Genomic DNA, 18,984 nt, shown 5'->3' with positions numbered 1-18,984 from the left:
CAAGATAATCACGACGGTGTGATCACTCACCTAGAGTCAGACATCCTGGAATGTGAAGTCAAGTGGGCCTTAGTAAGCATCACTACGAACAAAGCTAGTGGAGGTGATGGAATTCCAGTTGAGCTATTTCAAATCCTGAAAGATGATGCTGTGAAAGTGCTGAACTCAATATGCCAGCAAATTTGGAAAACTCAGCAGTGGCCACAGGACTGGAAAAGGTCAGCTTTCATTCCAATCCCAAAGAAAGGAAATGCCAAAGAATGCTCAAACTACCGTACAATTGCACTCATCTCACACGCTAGTAAAGTAATGCTCAAAATTCTCCAAGCCAGGCTTCAGCAGTACGTGAAGCGTGAACTTCCAGATGTTCAAGGTGGTTTTAGAAAGGCAGAGGAACCAGAGATCAAATTGCCAACATTCACTGGATCATCAAAAAAGCAAGAGAGTTCCAGAAAAACATCTATTTCTGCTTTATTGACTAGGCCAAAGACTTTGACTATGTGGATCACAATAAACTGTGGAAAATTCTGAAAGAGACGGGAATACCAGACCACCTGACCTGCCTCTTGAGAAACCTATATGCAGGTTGCAGGTGGAATTAGGTTAATAATAAGCTGATCCCCAAATAAAATTAACCTAGATTATCCAGTACACCCAATGTAATTACAGGGGTCCTTCAAAGTGGAAGAGGGGGGCAGAAGGGTAGTAGGTCAGAGGAATGTGATGGAAAAGGCACTCAACCAGTGGTATCTGACTTTGAAGGTGGAGGAAGGGGGCCATGAGCCAAGGCATATGGGAGGTCTCTAGAAGGTGGAAAGACAGGGAAACAAATCCTTCCCCCAGAGCTTCTAGAAAAGAATGTAGCCCTGCCAATACCTTATTTTAGCCCAGGGAGACATGTATTGTTCAAGCCACTACATTTTTTGGTAATATTTACAGCAGCAATACAAAACTAATAGATGTATGTTTTTCCTTTATTGAGCAGCTTCATAAGTCGCTCAGTCACGTGTGATTCTGTGACCCCATGGACTCCTCTGATTCCCTTCTTCAGGGGATCTTCCCAACCCAGGAATGGAACCTGGGTCTCCTGCATTGCAGGCCAATTCTTTACCATCTGAGCTACCAGGGATGTGTAATAAATACATATATGGGTTTCCCAGGTGGCACAGTCATAGATACCAGAGATGTGGGTTTGTTCCTGGGTACGGAAGATTCCCTGGAAGAAGAAATGGCAACCCACCCCAGTAACCTTGCCTGGGAAATCCCATGGACAGAGGAGCCAAGCAGACTACAGTCCACGGGGCTGCACAGAGTTGGACACAACTAAGATACTGAGAGCACACACACACACACCATAACTGGGGGCACACACTATCCATCTACCTACACACATGTGCAAAGTCTCTTCGGTAGAATCCGACTCTGCGACCCTATGGACGGTAGCCCGCCAGGCTCCTCTGTCTGTTGGATTCTCTAGGCAAGAATCCTGGAGTGGGTTGCCATGCCTTCACCATGTGGTCTTTTGACAATGAGACTGTTACACTATTATCTGTCCCTGACTGTTCTTCCTCTACTGTGAATGACTTTGCTCTCATCATTCTCCACATCACTGACTGTGCCTCAGTCTCTACTATTCTCCTTCCCACTCAGTCCCCCTTTTAATTCTTTCCTGTTAGTATTCGTCAAGCATTTCAGAAAGATCTTGGCTCTTGCAGAAAGCCTGGCCTTAAATGCACAAAGCTATTCAATGCCTTTTTTCCTTGTCTGCAAATCTACCAATCAGCATATAACAGTCTGCTCACCTCAGCTCTTCTCACTGTTGCTGAGTATTCACTGGCTGTTTTCCAAGGATATTTCTCCCCCTATTTGCAATCTGAACCTTGAATTTTTCTGGGCATTTACTGAACACTAAATACATTTACTCTGTGTGCAAACTTGAATAGGAAAGAAGCAAAGTTAATGATAGTATAGTTATACACATACTCACACACTGCTATAGGCAGCTGTGATAAATGGCAATGTAAGTGCATATTCACTTTCCCTGCAGGTAGGCACCCCTGCCCTGTATGTTCTCAGTAACTGTTTAACAGACACATGAGGAAACAAGCTCTTAACTTCATAGTGTGAAAGTTATGAAGCAGAGAGAACAAAACAAAGTCAAAAAGCATGAAGTATTGAAACAGCAACAATACACATTTAATATGCAATACATGTTCTTAAAACTTACCTGCATTCAATACATTAAAGCCTTCAAACACTTAAACAGTACAAATATTATTAACTGAGAGCTCTGAGATATTCAAAAGTAAGTCTTATTCATTTCTTATGAATAAGATGTCTTATGTCTTACGTTTTATTCATTTCTGTTTCCCTGCTGCCCAGAATTAGGTTTTTTTCAATCTTATTACAGATTTGTATATAAGCATAGATCTTGGCAATCTAACAATAATAAAACTTATCAATTAGCATCATATAATCACAGGAGTAAAAAAGGGTATTTTTTTCTCAAATTATTTAAAAAAAAATTTTGGCCACACTGTGTAGCACGTGCCCCATCAGGGACTGAACACACGCCCTGCCCCCTGCAGTGGAAGTTCACAGTCATAACCCCTGGACCACCAGGGAATTCCAGTAATACAGGAATGTGTGGTTTCCCGGGGGGAGGGGCAGCTGCCACGGGGCTTGTGGGATCTTAGTTCCCTGGCCAAGGATTACACCAGCATTCTGAGGGGTGGAAGTACAGTCTTAACCACTGGACCGCCAGGGAAGTCCCTACCTACGTTTCGTATTGATCACACACAACACTGTAGAGTAGCAGCATATGAATTACGGTTTTACATGTATTTTTTATATGACAACTCTCAAGGTAATTCCAGCTGACAATTTCCATGCAAAGTATAAGCAGCACATAATGGAAACCTGGTTTAATTCTTTAATATACAAAAGACAATAAAATATGGTAAAGCTATACAACCTGAGTTATTTAAAAACAAATTAGATTTTCAAAGTTATTTATTTACATATTCAAATATTTAAATTTGCTGGATAAATATTAATAAAATAATGAAGGAAATTAAATCCCTTAAAAGTTAACCACTATTATTCTAACTATTCCATTTTATGCTCTTTTTTGCTCCTTCTCTTCAAGTCTTTCTTCATGAATATACCATAATCGTAATGTATGTAAATCACAGCAGAAATGATTTTGTGTTATTTTTTCACTTAAAATTTCTTTTGAAATACTTTAAATATGACTAATGCTCTAATTATATAAATCTGTCACTTCAATTCCCTTATAAAAAACTTGTAAAAAAGAATCACAGAATCATATGGCATTTTTATGAGACTGGAATATTAACTTACTATATCTAAATTATATCTGAAAGAGTCAAAGGTATAAGATAATTAATGAATGAATAAAATGTGATTTAATAAACCATAAAATGAAAGACTCATTTCAAAAAAAAAAGTTATTTTAGGATCTTATTGGACTTTCTTCTAATTAAAGATTTCCAATTAAACTATTTAGGAAAAGCTGCAAAGTAATTTAAATTTTAAAAGTTCAAAGAAGATCAATAATTGATATTGATTTCAGACTAAAATGTTTTCAGTAATACAAATAGTAATTACCATAACAAATTTTTTGGTTAAATGTGAATTGATCTTTATTGAATAAGTGAGAACTTAATAACTAAATTCCTGCAAGCCAAATATATGGATATGAATTTTAAAAATACACAAAGTACTGCAGCACTTATAAAACAGAATGCCATCAACTTCCACGTAAAAGCTGAAATCCAAAAAGAAATTGAAATTGATGCCAGTTTACTTCTGAGAGCTTACTATATTTGGTAAACTGCTTCCTGTTTGATAACACAGTGGTTTCAATTTTATATAAAGACTCATTATAAGCCACAATGTTTCCTAAATATAAAATATGCATTTTATTAACTCCATTTCCTTTTTACAAACAGCCATGGATGTAGCTACCAATCACTTTAAAACCAAATTTACATTTCAAGCCTTTTTCTAATGATTTAGTACGTATTACTTTGGAAATTTCCTAACCAGACTACATAACAGTTTACACTGCAACCATCTCTTAAAACTTGCATAAGATGATGATAACGACAACTGCTATTTGGTCCTCCATGAATTTAAAAAGGAAAGCAAAACAAACAAACAGAAACACAAGCCTGGGGTCTCTTTATCCGTCTGCATTGTCTGATCATGTCACATTTCAGAGTAGTATATACCAAGCTTTCTCCTCTTCTGAAAATTAGTGGGAGAGAAAAGGACTTTGGAGAATCTTGAGAAGGTAAGGATAAGTAGGTTTGCAAAGTATCACTTAAGTTGCAGGAAAGCAGAAGTTCAGAAACCATCATGGACAAGTGCAGAAAGGGCATTAAAAAACAAAAAGAGCATGGCATTGGAAGGATACAAAAAAAACCTGTTTTTAAAAAAACTGTCATTATCTTTGCAAGTCATGTTTTGCTACTTCCTAGCTTTAGAACTAACCCAGTTATTTAATTTCTCTGTGCCTTGGTTACTATACAGATGGGGATAATAACAGGCTATAGTTCATACATTTACTGAGAGGATTAAGACAATGAAAGTGGTTAGTACAGTGCCTGGGACAGAGTAAGTGCTCAATATTTTTGTATAAATCTCATTTCAACTGAGTTCTAAAAGAGTTTTAAAACATTGCCTCTAGAAATCTCACATTGAAAATTTGACCTTGGTAATGGAAAGAAACCTGTTTGAAAAAGGAGGACCAATCTACAGGTATTTCTTGAGCATGTACTATGTATCGAGTCATGCAATGCTACCGAATAAACAAGATGATACCTGCTTTCCAATAACTGTCCACATTGGTAAGGTAATAAAGGGAGAAAAATACGTAGATAATGACATAGAGAAGACAACAAAAATGAAAAGATAAACTGTTTGAGATTGATGGTAACTAGAATATAAGTTCAAAGAAAGCTCTCTGTGGGATATTACAGGATAAATGCAAGGATGTCAGCCTGCAAAGACAAAAACTTCAGATTGAGGGTCAGTGCAAAACAAAATTGATTAGGAAGAGTTTTTAAAATGCTGAAGAATAACAACATAATGAAAGCCTGTTTTGGTCTATCTATATAAGTAAAAATTTCTCAAAGGAACTAGAATTAATGCAGGTATTTGACAGAATCACTCAATTACTGAATCAATGAAAAGTTCCTGTGCTTTCTTTGATGCCTCCTTCTTCCCACAAACAGTTACTGAATACCTACTATCTAGAAGGTAGTATGTAAGACGCTGGGAATAAGAAGTCATTAAGATTAGGACTACACTTGGTAGGATGGGAAAAGGTCAGTGTAGTAATCTCGGAAGAGAACCAACCAAGCTTATTTTACTAGCACTACTTTATCTTCTTTTAAAAATGAGCAAACTACACACTTATTACAACTTAAAAGATTTTACAATTTTAAGAGTGAATCAAATGGATGCATTTATTATATTTTAGATATGCATTCACATTAAAAGCACACATTCCTAAACTCCATCCTGAAAGAACTAATCACTTAAAAACACAGCAATTGAGGGAGTTTAGGGACTTGAATATAATTTAAGTTTAGGTACCTGAAACCTGTGCTAGACTGACTTGCACAGGAGCCCTCAAATTTACAACACCCTAGCAGTTTTGTCAGCTGCCAGAAAACCAGGAAGAACAGAAAACTAATCCAGGTTAGAAAAAGGGAAACTGAGAATAATTTAGAAATACATTAGGGCTAGAAGAACATCACTGACCTTCAGAAGGTAATTCAACATTTCTAAGAGCACGTAACCTTGGGCAAAGCACTCTACCTTCCTGCATCTCACTCTCTCCATCTGCACCTCAAAGGGTTGGAGAGAGGATTTGTGAGTTAACATAGAGAAAGCACTTAGCATGGTGCTTACACAGAGTAACTGCCTCATATGTCTTATTACTATTGTAAAAGCATCTCTTCCACATCCACTTAGTGCACAATAATCCCTGGCAAAAGTAAACAACAGCTCTAAAAAAGAGGGAGTGTTCAAAAGTAGTACAATAGAAGAAAAAGTAGGAAGTCACAGAATTGTGTTAGTGATCTTAATGTGCTTAGGAGAGGAGAGGTAGACCAGAGGGCACACCAAATGCGTGTTTTAAATAAGTATATGAAAAGAGAAAGAGATTATAATCTATATTTAACAAAATCTAAATAACTTTCAACCACTGTACATCACCCTAACAAAAGTTAAACTAATAATGAAGAGTATACTTCTAACAATATAGAATTTGGAATCCCATCACAATGGTTTGTTCAGCTTGTGTAAGTCACAACTGATTGGACACAGTCCCTGTGGGCATGCCATTTCATCCAGACTGGACGGTTCATTAGTCATAATTACTATAACTGTACAGCAGAGACTGCAGTTTTATCTCATCATACATCTTTGATCAAGCTGCTTCAATTTCTGCTTCATCAGCATTTGAAGTTACATTACTGGAGTTTTTTATTTTCCATCAGTGATTAACACAGATTAGGCTGTTCTATCAAAACATGGATTTGGTCTTCACATTTAGTAAGGAGGGCCCAGATCTGACCACCGTTTGACCTCTGACACTTCAAAAGCACCTAAACACCATGAATCATCAACTGAAATCCAGAACGTTACAGAGAAAATTAAACAAAGAAAAGAACTGACCTGTGTGAAAAGCGTAAGACGACTGGACTTATCAACATTGAGACTAACCATATTTGCTGCAGCTTCTCATTAAACATTAAATCACACATCAGAAGAACACATCATACATATTAATTGTTTCTCAATGTCACTTCGGAAAAGACTCATGTCACAATTAGTGCTTCTCTCAAACTATTAGCTACATAAAGAAATTTCCCATGAAGCTGGAAGACAAAATGATGTAGAAGACTGTACCAAAAGCTTAAGAAACAGATGGATAATAGATTTCACTGAACAGTGAAGCATAACATACTTAGTTTATAAAGGAAAATGTTGCCCAAACATGGTTCAAATGCAAAACACTGAATGAAATTGATGTGTCAGGAATTTTTTTCTTCCAAGTTCTACTGCAGAACAATAGGGGACTAAAAGGCCTGTCTCACGATTTTTGTGTCTCACTATTTTCATGCGCAAAGTGTCCCCACTGTAGGCTGCATGAACAATCATAACCGACAGTTACATGCAGGCACTGAGGCTGCAAAAATCCCAGAGTAATTAGCGTTGTCTGAATGCAATGACATCTGTGTTCTCATGGTCCTCAAGACATGTCAGGCCAGTAAGATGTATATGAAAAAATATGACAAGCATTGCGAATGCCCTTCTGAAAGGTCTTACACTTTGGGGGAACACCGAAGAAATAACACATGTCATCTTCTTTTCGTAAACAGTATATTTAAGATTAAAAGATCTAAAAAGACCTTTTGAGTCATTCATTCTCTTTTTGTCAGCTATAAAGCATTTATTCAATATACGGCGATGCAGTATGAAAAAAAGTCTGCTGCATGTTTCTCTTTAAAACTTTCTTAACACAAGTGATTTTGTGCAATGGCAGCATGTGTGCCCATTCCCATAAGTGACAAAATAGGGAGCATATCCTATTAACACTGCTCAGATTCTTTACATTTTGATGTTAAACTAATATCTCTTAGTACTGGACATATAACAACTTAAAGTGTGCTGACAAATGCCTTAGAATTATGTTTGCATTCTTCTAATAATAGAGACTGTCAAACTGATTGCATTAAAAAGCCTTTGTTTTAGGACACCTAATGCTTTTGCTGAGTGGTGCCTACTGCTGAGCCCTCTCTCTAGGCTGTAGCAGTATGTTGGAGCATGCACTTGCTCCAAGAAAGACATTAGTCATCATTAACAGAAGCACTGACACCAAATCTAAGTGCCTCTCCACAATGACCAAGTGGCAATCATCTTTCTCTTACACTGTCACTGCTGATTAGGATTTTCTTTCATGAAAATTTAATTTGTACCCCTTTCTTCAGCTTTTTTTTTTTTTACATTCCTATAAAACTCTGCATTCAGGAAAGATTTCAAATACAGCAAAAGACACTGTACCTATAACATAGCTGACAATATAGAGGTTACAAGATTCTCACTAAATATTTTATCTAATCCAACAGAAAAATACAGGTTAGAGAATGAGTAACAAACAACAGGGAGAAAACAATGACTCTAAAAGGAATCTTGCTTTAAAGAATCTGCAAACCTCAAAGGAGGACTAAAGCAAGAGACCTAAATAAAATTCCTCTAAATATTAGTCACATAATATGGAAGCTTCTTTAAAACTAAGATGGTCATATTTCAATAGCAGCCATTTTTCACTATGTTTCAATTGTGTATATTTTCATGTCTTAAGAAGGAAGACAGGGGTATTCACACAGACATGTCACTGCAAACTCAAGAAAGTATTTAAGCATCCGTACTATCAGTGTGCATTAACCTGCTGGTTACGTTAAAAAAAAAAAAAAAGCCCGGGGCTGAGCGGTGGTGTTTTCAGTTGCACTGGACAAATGAAAGTGATTCATGTGGCCATGCATGGTACCCCACGACCAGATGACACTACAGACTTAAACTGCAGTTCTGTACAATATCACAGTGTTAAACAAGATAGCAGAGCGATAAGTTATTTAAGGAAGTCTTAAAAAACATTTACTTTTCTGTTTTATTTCAATTTGTTTAAAGTTTTCCAAAAAAAAATGTAAGCATGTGATAGTTTGCGAGGATCCTGGTACAATCCAAACTCCCACTTTCTAGTTATAAATAATATCTTCTCTTAATATTACTTAACTTTTGTAACAAAGTAGATGTTGGCTTAAATTTAAAATATTTCTTAGATCATTTTATATCCCTTTTAGAACATGTGTACTTTTAATCAAAACCTGTCACACTCTTGTGTTTAAGTGAATATGAATGTACTTACCTTTAAGTGTAAATATCCATACAAAAGGCTTTTAAAAAAAGAATCAGCCTCACTTTTTAAATTCAGAAACAACCATAATTTATCAAACTTTAATCATTAAATGTTCAATTGCTGACTATTTTACTGTGAAAAGTAATATAAAACAAATTTGAAGGTCAAATAGTAACTGCTTAGTGTCTAATACATCACGTTTACAAATGGTTCGAGTTTTTTTTTCTACTGCAGTCGAAACATTTCAGAAGAAATTAGGATTTATAAAGGATCTTTAGGGGCAATTTCTAACTCCTAAACTTTTATAAGTTCAGAGTTATCATGATAAGTAAGGACGTAGTCTAAATTAAAAGCAAAACCATGCAATAATAACCCAATTGTGCTTGCAGATTATCTTCACAAATAATCTGCTCATTTCTTAATTTCTAAACTAAGTAAAAATGCTTTTTGAATTCACAAAAGCTTAAAAGTAAACTACTGAGTTGCACAGAATTTTACAAATCAAAATTTCCAAAACTTAAAACAACATAATTACTAATTCTGAGATCCAGTACTGAGATCCAGTACATGTTCAAGTAGAGGAGTTTAGCTCTGTAACTTCCACCCCTCAACCTAAACCTCCAAGTCACTTGTCAGTTAAGGGTTGGGCGATTTATTGACCGGCCCTGGAAGTATACTGTCAGGGCTGAAGGAAATATGAGAGAGGGTTGTGGCGACTGTTCTGGAGCTCATTGATAATGACATACCTGCCTCTGTCACCCATTACCCATACTACAAACTACTTAGACCTAACTGAAAAATCAATAGCCTACTTGCACTGGTTCCTGTGGCTGCCTCCTTTGATTGTCAGCTCCTGTCTAGGGTCAGCACTTACATGAAAGGGGCTGTGACTGCCTGATGCTTTCAGGACAACCTAACGATATGAAACTAGCCAACAGAACAGTAAATTCTGTCTCTCTGCCCTCCTCATCAATTAGGCTTTGACTAGGCTTGCCTGTAGAAACCTGACCTTTTAAGTTTAGGCGAATATGGACTAGCTGAACACACCATTGCCCTCAGCACTGAGCCAGGAAATCTACTGACAGGTTAAACAAAACAGAAGGTTGTAACTGTCATAATTTGCATTGCACTTTCACGCCAACAAGGGTGTTATCAGTAGGGGCAAGCCCTGGAACACACAACTCCAGCACCCTTAAGCCACGCTACTCATAAATTTTCAAGTGAAGTGAGATAAAACATAAATTCACAAATAGCAATGCATTTCTCATCTCTTAGTCTTTTAGGCTTGCACTTTGCAAACCCACAGAGTGTCCATCAGCAACTCTCTCGGTGGTCACCTGCCATGCCTACTGCATTAACAAGGGATTTCCAAAGAATACAATATAGACATAAAAATAACTCAACTACTCCCATTGAAAAGCTATTCTAGAGTGAATTTATAATAAAGCAGACAGACTGATTGATCTATAACTCAAAATGAGAACAATTAGATCTCAGTATGCTGTCTTTTCCTGTCACACTTCCCTCCTTCCAAAAATATCCACAAGCGCAGACAAATAATAAGTTACTGCATAAGTGAAGGGAGGTGTTGAAATTATTTCCTCCCATGCTAGTCTGATATAGCATCTTTTACAGTTTGAGGGAAAACTAAGAACATCTGTAAAATAAAAGATGTTAACACTTTTATGCTTGTCAGATCTTCTGATGAAAACAAGTGAAAACCATGAGAAAGTAGCATAAAACTTACTTTAGTGACTCATGTTTTGAAAACCATTTCCCTGCTTGGGTCTATCTTTTATCACAACATAAATATGGTAATGTTATGGCTGCTTAAAGCAATGTCATTTCTCTAAAGAGAAGACTGAACATTCCTTTAAGTTCATTGTGAACTTGAACTTTATTTGGTTTCAAGAACTAATATTTACAAATTAGCTAATCTTCGTGAAAATATCAGAAACACTGAAAGACAATTCAACAACCTGAGCAAATAAACACACCTGCCAACCCTGTGTACACTTTTAAACACATACAGTTTTGTTAAATATATAAGAATACACAGCCTGTTTCATTTTCACATTTCTGTGACCCAACTCCTATCAAGCAATAATTAGCATACTCTTAGAATTTATTCCAACTTGTTAATGGGATCTCCCTCACAACTGTCTTCAATCTATAATTTGCATTCTTCCCTAAAGTCTAAAATATGGACTATAACCATTTGTAAGCTTTTTCTGCGATTATTTTCACATTGAAAACTTTCGGATGGTTGTATCAGAAAAGTGCTGAAACTCTAAATGTGTGCAAAAAGATTTCTGATTTAAAATCAACTGCTAAAGATATAAACAACTCTGATCATGTTGGGGTAAGAAATTATAGATTTCTGACTATCTAGAAGAGGCAGAAAAACTCATCTGTCCCCCCATTTAACAATTAGGAAAATATGAGTAGAGATAATGACTTGATCAAGGTCATTCGCACAACTTGTAACCAAGGAAGGGTAAAAATTCAGGCCTGCTTATCCCCTAGGCTAATGCTCTTTAACAAGCTACCCACCCCAATATTCTTGGGCTTCCCTTATGGCTCAGCTGGTAAAGAATCTGCCCGAAATGCGGGAGACCTGGGTTGGGAAGACCCCCTGGAGAAAGGAAAGGGTACCCATTCCAGTATTCTGGCCTGGAGAATTCCATGGACCTTATAGTCCATGGGGTCATGGAGAGTCGGACACGACTGACCGACTTTAAATGTAATGTATGTCTCCCTTTATCTTATCTATCCAGGTAAGCTATGTGACAGGCAACAAACTTACATTAAAAAAAAAAAAAATACACTGCTTTGTATTTCATTAATTTTCAATACAATTTATAGAAAGTTTTGACTAATTTGAAGGAAAGATTAGATTTATAGAACATTTAACCAACCAGGTTAAATAACTAACAGAACAAATAACTATTAGAAATATAAGATCTAATTAAGTAAGGTTGGAACCCTTTACTTATCTAATAAGATGATTTAACTGTGCATCTGGTAGCCTTTTAGGTCCTCTGTGTGTACCTATCTGATAGCAAAGTGAAAGGGCATGGATAGTGTCTGTCCCAGCAAGCAAATCATTTGGAAAAAGTCATAGTCGTAGATCAAAGATTTTTCACTCTATCTAGGCTGATTTAAACCTACCAACCCAGGTTTTGTCTACAGACAAAACCAGTCAAAAAGTGAGAGACTGATTCTTTAGGATCCAAAGATAATACGGGAAGGGAGAAAGGGAAAATTCAGAAAAGAAACAGACGGGCAGAATCTTGATATACATAGGCCAAGACAGCTGTTTTATATCCTAGCTTTACTTTACATGGTTAAAGGAAAAGTTTCCACTCCTTAGATCATCAAATATTATTTCATTTATACTACACAGATGTCTTCTATATGTAGATTAGAGCCAATGAAGGATTTTTGTTGTTGTTATTTAACCACTACCAGGAATCATAGAAACCTCTCAGCACATCACTTTTACTCAAATTCAGAGTGTTTAAAGGAAAGAATAGGCTAGATTTTTTAACATTTTCATTAAAAATACCACAAAGTCTATTAAAAATTTCCTATAATTGTAGCAGAAGATGGACTCAAGATTACTACTACTACTACTAATACAGATGGAGTGCTGCAGAACCTATATATTTCAAGAAAAACAGATGTTGAAAAGAACTACTTTTCCAGAAGTGTAACAAAAACTTACCTACAATATGCTTAACTGATAAATTTTAAACAGAGATCCACAAAATGTCTCATATGGACTGAAAGAAATATGGAACGTAACAGCAAGTCTTATATTTTGAACTAAGCCACGCTCAGTACTGGCATAATCAACAGCCCTCCTCTCCATCATCTGTTTCGTAAATGTCTGGCACTATCGCCAGAGAAAGCAGAAACGGGAGTGGGGATGGCTCTGAGATCCCAAGAAACATTCTACGTGTGAGTCAGTACTGTTATCTTATGAAACAATGGAAACCACATCTCCTTGCAAGCAAACAATTCGACGTTCCAAATAGAACTGGATGAAACTGAAATCAAAAGCCTTGACTTATCTAGCACCAGGTTTAATAGTAACAATCTTGATTTTCTGTCTTCTGGAAGTGATATTAAAGGCCAGTAAAAGTTTGTTTCTCAAAGATGGAAGATACATAAATAATAACCCACTAATTATATAATCCTCCCATAAATCGTTAAGAATTGGCTCTAGCAAAAGCACACTTTCATTTGTTGGAAATTATAGTAAGTCATGATGTCAATGTTATTAAACAGGAAAAATATAATATACACCTCAGAGTATATTAGTAAGTTAAAAATTGTTAAAATGAATGGAAGAAGGAAGAAAAGAAAGATGAAGGAAGGAAGGAAAGAAGACAGACAAGGTAGACTTTTATGTGTTCAAACTTTTCAGAACTGTCTTATAGAAATAAAGGAATGTGACTGCTGCAACTCAAAAATGTATGTATTTCTTGGTAAAGTTAAAAGACATAAGTGAAAATATAGTAAATTCAATGAAATACCTTCTGAAAAATAATCGCCAAATTAACTAAGACTGTCTTAACACTGCATATCCTAGCTCAATAATGTTGCATTTACATTTCAGTCAGGCTAAAAACTGCTCACTTCCATTCTCCTGAATACAAGTTCTTTGCTCTATAATCATCTACTTGATGATATGACCTTATGAATAGCTTAATAAAGTACTCATATACACAGTTGGTACTAAACTTCCGAAAAAAACATCTATTGTATTTTCAATTGTCTCATCCTACTAAATTACACAGAATTAGACTTGTAAAAGCTTAATAAGTGTAAATATCACTAATCAAATATATTATCCAAGGTAAGCCAAACAAATTTAATTCCACAAAACAATATTCAAAAGGTATATAGAAGTATTTTTCAATATTAGGTAATGCAAAGTTAAGACCATTCCTTTGACTTTATAGAACACTAAATTGAAACTGTTCAAACGAGAACAATATCCTTGGCTTACCAATCAATGTGATTACAAAGTTTGCGTTTCTTCTTTTTTTTTTAAGCTATTTTGTGAAGGAAATTTAAAAAAACAACTTGTTTTGACAGTATGACTGACCATTTAAGGTAACAGGAACTATTGTGAAACTGCTCAAAGAAAACACTGAATGACTGATTATTCTCCAGATTGATTTCAGAGTCATAATTACCAATAGCTTATAAATAATTTCTCTCACACTTAAGAGTTTTGGAAAATTAGATCATTTGACAGAGAATGAAAGAGAATATGATTTTACTTTGAATGTGTACCATATAATCCTAACAGTTGGTGCTATTACAGCTTCTTACAGATATTTTAATATCTTCATCAATGAACTTTCATCAATTAATACACTAACAAATTATGTTTGGATTATTCTTGTTTTTACTGGAATAGTTTTTAAATTTGGGAATTTAATACTTACTTATTTTCCCTTTTACACCTTGATCCCCTAAAAAATAATTTTCTTCTTAAAAATATTAAGCATTTCTATAAATACTCTGAATGATTAAGCATATAAGAACCACTTAGCAACTTGCATTGATATTTTTAAAGTCAGATTATAGAGGATAAGAATATATACAGGTAAACATGTGATCTTTTGTTTTCCCAAAAGTATAAATCCTTCAGACACTTGATATTTTTAAATCAATAATCTGATTATTTTTAAAATAATTCTAAAATATTTTCCTAGAAAATAAAAACATATAAAGTTTCCATACTCTTTAGCAAAGATTATTAAAATACTATATGCTGTTTCTAGGGATAATAAATTAATGGGTATCTTTTAAGTCCCAGTGATATGATAAAGTAAACCTGCTCTGAAGTTTAACTCAGCACATTTCTAAGTAAAGATCAGCAAAAAATAAAACAGTTTAAGGATTTTGAATTCCCTGGAAATGTAAACAGGATTATAACTGTCAGATGTACAGAAGCACTGGCTTCGGCCATTAGTTGGGTTTTGCTCTGAGAAACACAACATGAACTACTGAATCATTTCTTTTCAAATCCATACATTCCCTGCAGCAGTGCAAGCTTCATCAGCAGCGGAAGAATGTATAAAAATGACAGGCAAAGAGCATCAGTTTTCTTTTTCTCTCATACTGTTTGCCTGCAAATGGAAGACAGGATTGTTTCTCAAAGAACTGAAGTTGAGGTTGCTTAAGTCAATTGCTGAAGGAAAATATGACTGAATTCTCTATGCAAGAAAGTCTTATAATTGGATAAACTGAGAAAATCAAGCACTGTAGTATTATAAGATTAACATTCTAACTTACTTGCTCATCATTCTTCAATTAGAAATATTTTCAGCTTTTTATGTATTCTGTCAACTCATCATCTTATTTTAGCACCATTCATACAGTACCTGGTTCTGCTTCTGATTTTAAATATAAAAAGCCCTTCAAATGAAAATATATAATTGTTTTTCAAAAATATTGTATTTGTATAAAGAGTTAAAATTTTTATTCCCAAGTTTCTGTACACATAAATGTTTCACTGCAAAGGGAAATTCAATTAATAATTAAAAGTTTATTTAACCACAACCAAGTAAAAATAGGATCTAATGTATGACCTGGCTAGTCTTCTGGAGCTTAAACATTCACATTTTTCAAAAACTAGCACAGTAATTGCTGTAATTTGACTCACTTTTTTTTAAGGAAATAGGAACTTTTCAGACTAAAGTTTAAACATACATATCTGAGTTTATAGTAACTAAAAACATGCCCACCTCAGTATTATCATCTATAGTCTCATAAAATGTTCCTAGTGTAAGGACAATGAAGGTAAATCCTAGAGAAGTCTGAAGGTTATGAGCTACATGAAATCCAAAACAAAATACTCAAATCACACACTGCGTGTCCTCCTTCTCTTTTTAGGAATGTCTGTAGCCAGACCAACATGATAAGTCTGGGCAGAAGCATGCTGATGTTGGCACTGCCTAAACCAAACAAACAAGATGTTTAACAGTCAAATAAAATGTCCTGCAGCCTCCCTAATGAATTTGTCAAGGACCATCAGATTCCGCTCCCCCTCTTTTGCCTCATTAACTCAAGTATGATGAGACGGATTATAACAAGAGAATACAGATCAATCGGTCTGAAGACTTGAAGTGGCTTTTAGCCTCTAGAGTTTCTTTCTCTCACTTGGTCTCCTTTAATAGAATACGGTATCTCCTGCAGAAGGGGCTGCCACTTCGTTTTAATACACCATCAAGGAGCTGCTGATGGACTTCTATACTAACATACATAAAAGCAGAGGTGACAGGGGCTCTTCAATTACAGCCTCCTCGGATACCGTTTCCCCCTTCAATTATTCAACCAGAGGAAGAGCGGATCCGCAAACACACAGCTGAAGCTGCTCTGAGAGCGGAGGCAGCCAGTGAGTTGGGGTGGGGGAGGGGGGGAGGAAGGGGACCAGCAAGAGGGAGCATTATTTGCTGGAAGTGTTTAAGTTTATTGCTCAAATGATGTTTCTAATTAGTACCAAGGCAATAAATTAAAGTCGCCTTTGTTTAACTGATTTATTATTTACTAGAGCATCTACCTCGGACAGGGTAAATTGGTAATGAATTGTTTTTAAATCAAAACATTTGTAACGTTTTATCATCCCTCGGCCTCAGTATGTAAAAGTGGACCAGTGAGGGGACAAGGGTGGGACGAGGCTTGGCCTTGCGGGCCGAGCCGGGAGGAGAGGAGGCGGGGGTGTCCGGCGAGAGGCGGCCAGAAGCTCCACTCGGCCCAGGCCGCCCACCCGGGAAGGGCGCGCGGGCGGAGGGCGCCGGAGGCGGGCCGGCGCCGTCACCCGGGGCCTCACGCACATGCTCGCTCCCCGGGGCGTCGCGGCCCGGGCAGTCCTCTCACCAGGCCTGGGCGGCTCAGACTGGGGGCGCGGGGAGAGGGTCCAGGAAGGCAGGCTCCGCACCTCCGGCCCCGCCGCCAATCTCCGCCCAGCAACCGCCCTCGGGAAAAGGCGTGCGGGATCCTCCGCCGGCATTCTCGCCGCTCCCGCCGCCAAGTGCCCCTGCTGCCACTGACACTGCCCAGAGCGCCGCTGCGGCCGCGGCCAACTGCCCGGGTGCCAGCAGAGCCCGGGCGCCCGCGCGCGCGGACCGCGGACCGCCGGTTCCGTCCATCCCCCCGCGGCCAGGGGTCCGACGCCAGCCGAGTGCCCGGAAAGGCGGGAGACCGCCAGAGCCCGCGGCCGCCGGCGCCACCGCCACTCCCGAGAAGTCACTACAGCTCGGCGTCCCGGAGTCCCGCGGACTGCTCTTCCAACCCCGGCTGCTGAGATGGATGGCGGACGACAAATCCGACTTGATTCAAAAAGGACGAAAAGGGCAAACTTCATTAGAAAGAGACTTATAGCAACAAGAGTGAAGGGGTGACAAGATGCCAGACGTATAAGAAAGAACCAAGAGGTCCAAGTGTCTGACAGCAAGTACCTGATGAAACAAACTTTCCTTCTGCAACTGAATTCGGGTTCACCTGATTCAGCGTTGAGAGAGCAAGTCAAACCTTCCCACGGGGTTTTGCAAAGCCGCATACAGTTTGCAAAATGAAGTCTTAACACAATGGGCTTCACAGATTTTCATTGTTACAGCATTAGCGGAGAACATGAGATCCAAAATCTAACTAAAAGCATTTCCGTCTACTTGATGTGTCCTAAAAAGACTCAGAATCCACACACCTGAGGTTCAAACATAAACCTTCAACTCTAAGCAAATCAGAAACACTGTTATAGCTTTTTCAACCAAAAGTACCTAAAGGCTACCATATAGGTTCAGCTTGAAAGGCTAATACATAGACTAAAAGCACATGCATGAGTTTCACCGAAATGCCAAGGGAGGAGCAAGCCATCTGTGTAATCAATAACAGGATAGTTTATAGATTTTTGCAGCAGTGAAGTCTTTTAAAAGCAAGAGTCAATTATGAAAATAAAATGATTTTACAAGAGAAATTCTGTACTGCCTGAAAAATATATTCAAAATTAGATTTGTAACATAAACATTTTAAGAAAACTTTAACTCAGGTTCACATTTACTTCCCTTTGTTTTTATTAAAATTTTAGTGGCTTATTTTAAAAGTATATCCAACAAAATTCTACCATGTATAAATCTGCACCATTTCTCACAACTTAAACATTTTCTAATAAGTTAGTTCTTGAAACAATATTAAATATATCTTAATCTTAATTATGAAGTAATTATAAAACAAGGTACTTGTACTATTTGTGTCCTGCCTTGTTTTTCAACAGCATATGGAAATTACTGAAAAGAGATTTACGATTATAAACCTTCACCCCATGTCCACTCCCCCCCCCCCCACCAACTGCCCAACTGGCGCACACACACAGCAATCGCTAGGGTTCTTGGCAACAATGGGAGGGGAGGGGAAGAAAAGGAAGACTTTGCCTGAGGAGAAAATCTAGAAAAATTTAGGTCCTTTCCCAGATTTCCCTTCCTCCTTCCGTTTGCCTTGAAGCGAAAGTAATTTTGTTAGAGTTCGCACCTTCTTCACAATCCTGATTGGAAAGGAAAAAAAAAAAAAAAGTGAACCTTTCTGAACCACTGCCACTCTCCCTTGAATCATTCCAGCCATCTCCAAGAAGTCCCTTCTCTATATACTCTTTTTCTTCCTGGCAACTGATAAGAGTGGAGGATAAAGAAGAGGGGGCTGTAAAATGTGTGTAAGCGTTTGACTTTACTATCTCCTCCTATTTTCTTACTTCTCTCTTTCCTCCCTTTCTTTATCAAGGGCAGCGGTGGCTGCTACTGTTTGCCAAGCATGCCTGTCTTCTCTCTGGGATTGGCTACAGCACTGACAGCTCGGATAGCGATTGTAGGAACTGAAGCTCCACCCCCCTCATGATGGTCCAGGACCATTCATAAACTAAATAACTCCAGGAAACAGCAAGGGAAGAGAGAGAGATTGGGGAAGGGGGGTGGGGAGAGAGAAAGAGGGAGAGAGGGAAAAAGACAGGGAGGGAAAGG

At 37.4% G+C, this 18,984-nt stretch overlaps 1 protein-coding gene across 5 annotated transcripts in view; it reads right to left on the bottom strand.

Annotated features, from left to right (window-relative positions):
- LRBA (LPS-responsive vesicle trafficking, beach and anchor containing) overlaps positions 1-18,984 on the bottom strand; it is a 758,995-nt gene that overhangs the window by 296,821 nt on the left and 443,190 nt on the right. The window lies entirely within an intron of this gene.

This window comes from Bison bison, unplaced genomic scaffold, assembly GCF_000754665.1.
Source record: "Bison bison bison isolate TAMUID 2011002044 unplaced genomic scaffold, Bison_UMD1.0 scf7180017864146, whole genome shotgun sequence".
Classification (NCBI taxonomy): Eukaryota; Metazoa; Chordata; class Mammalia; order Artiodactyla; family Bovidae; genus Bison; species Bison bison.
The sequence above is the reverse complement of the archived record's forward strand: the minus strand, read 5'-3'. Positions and strand labels throughout refer to the sequence as shown.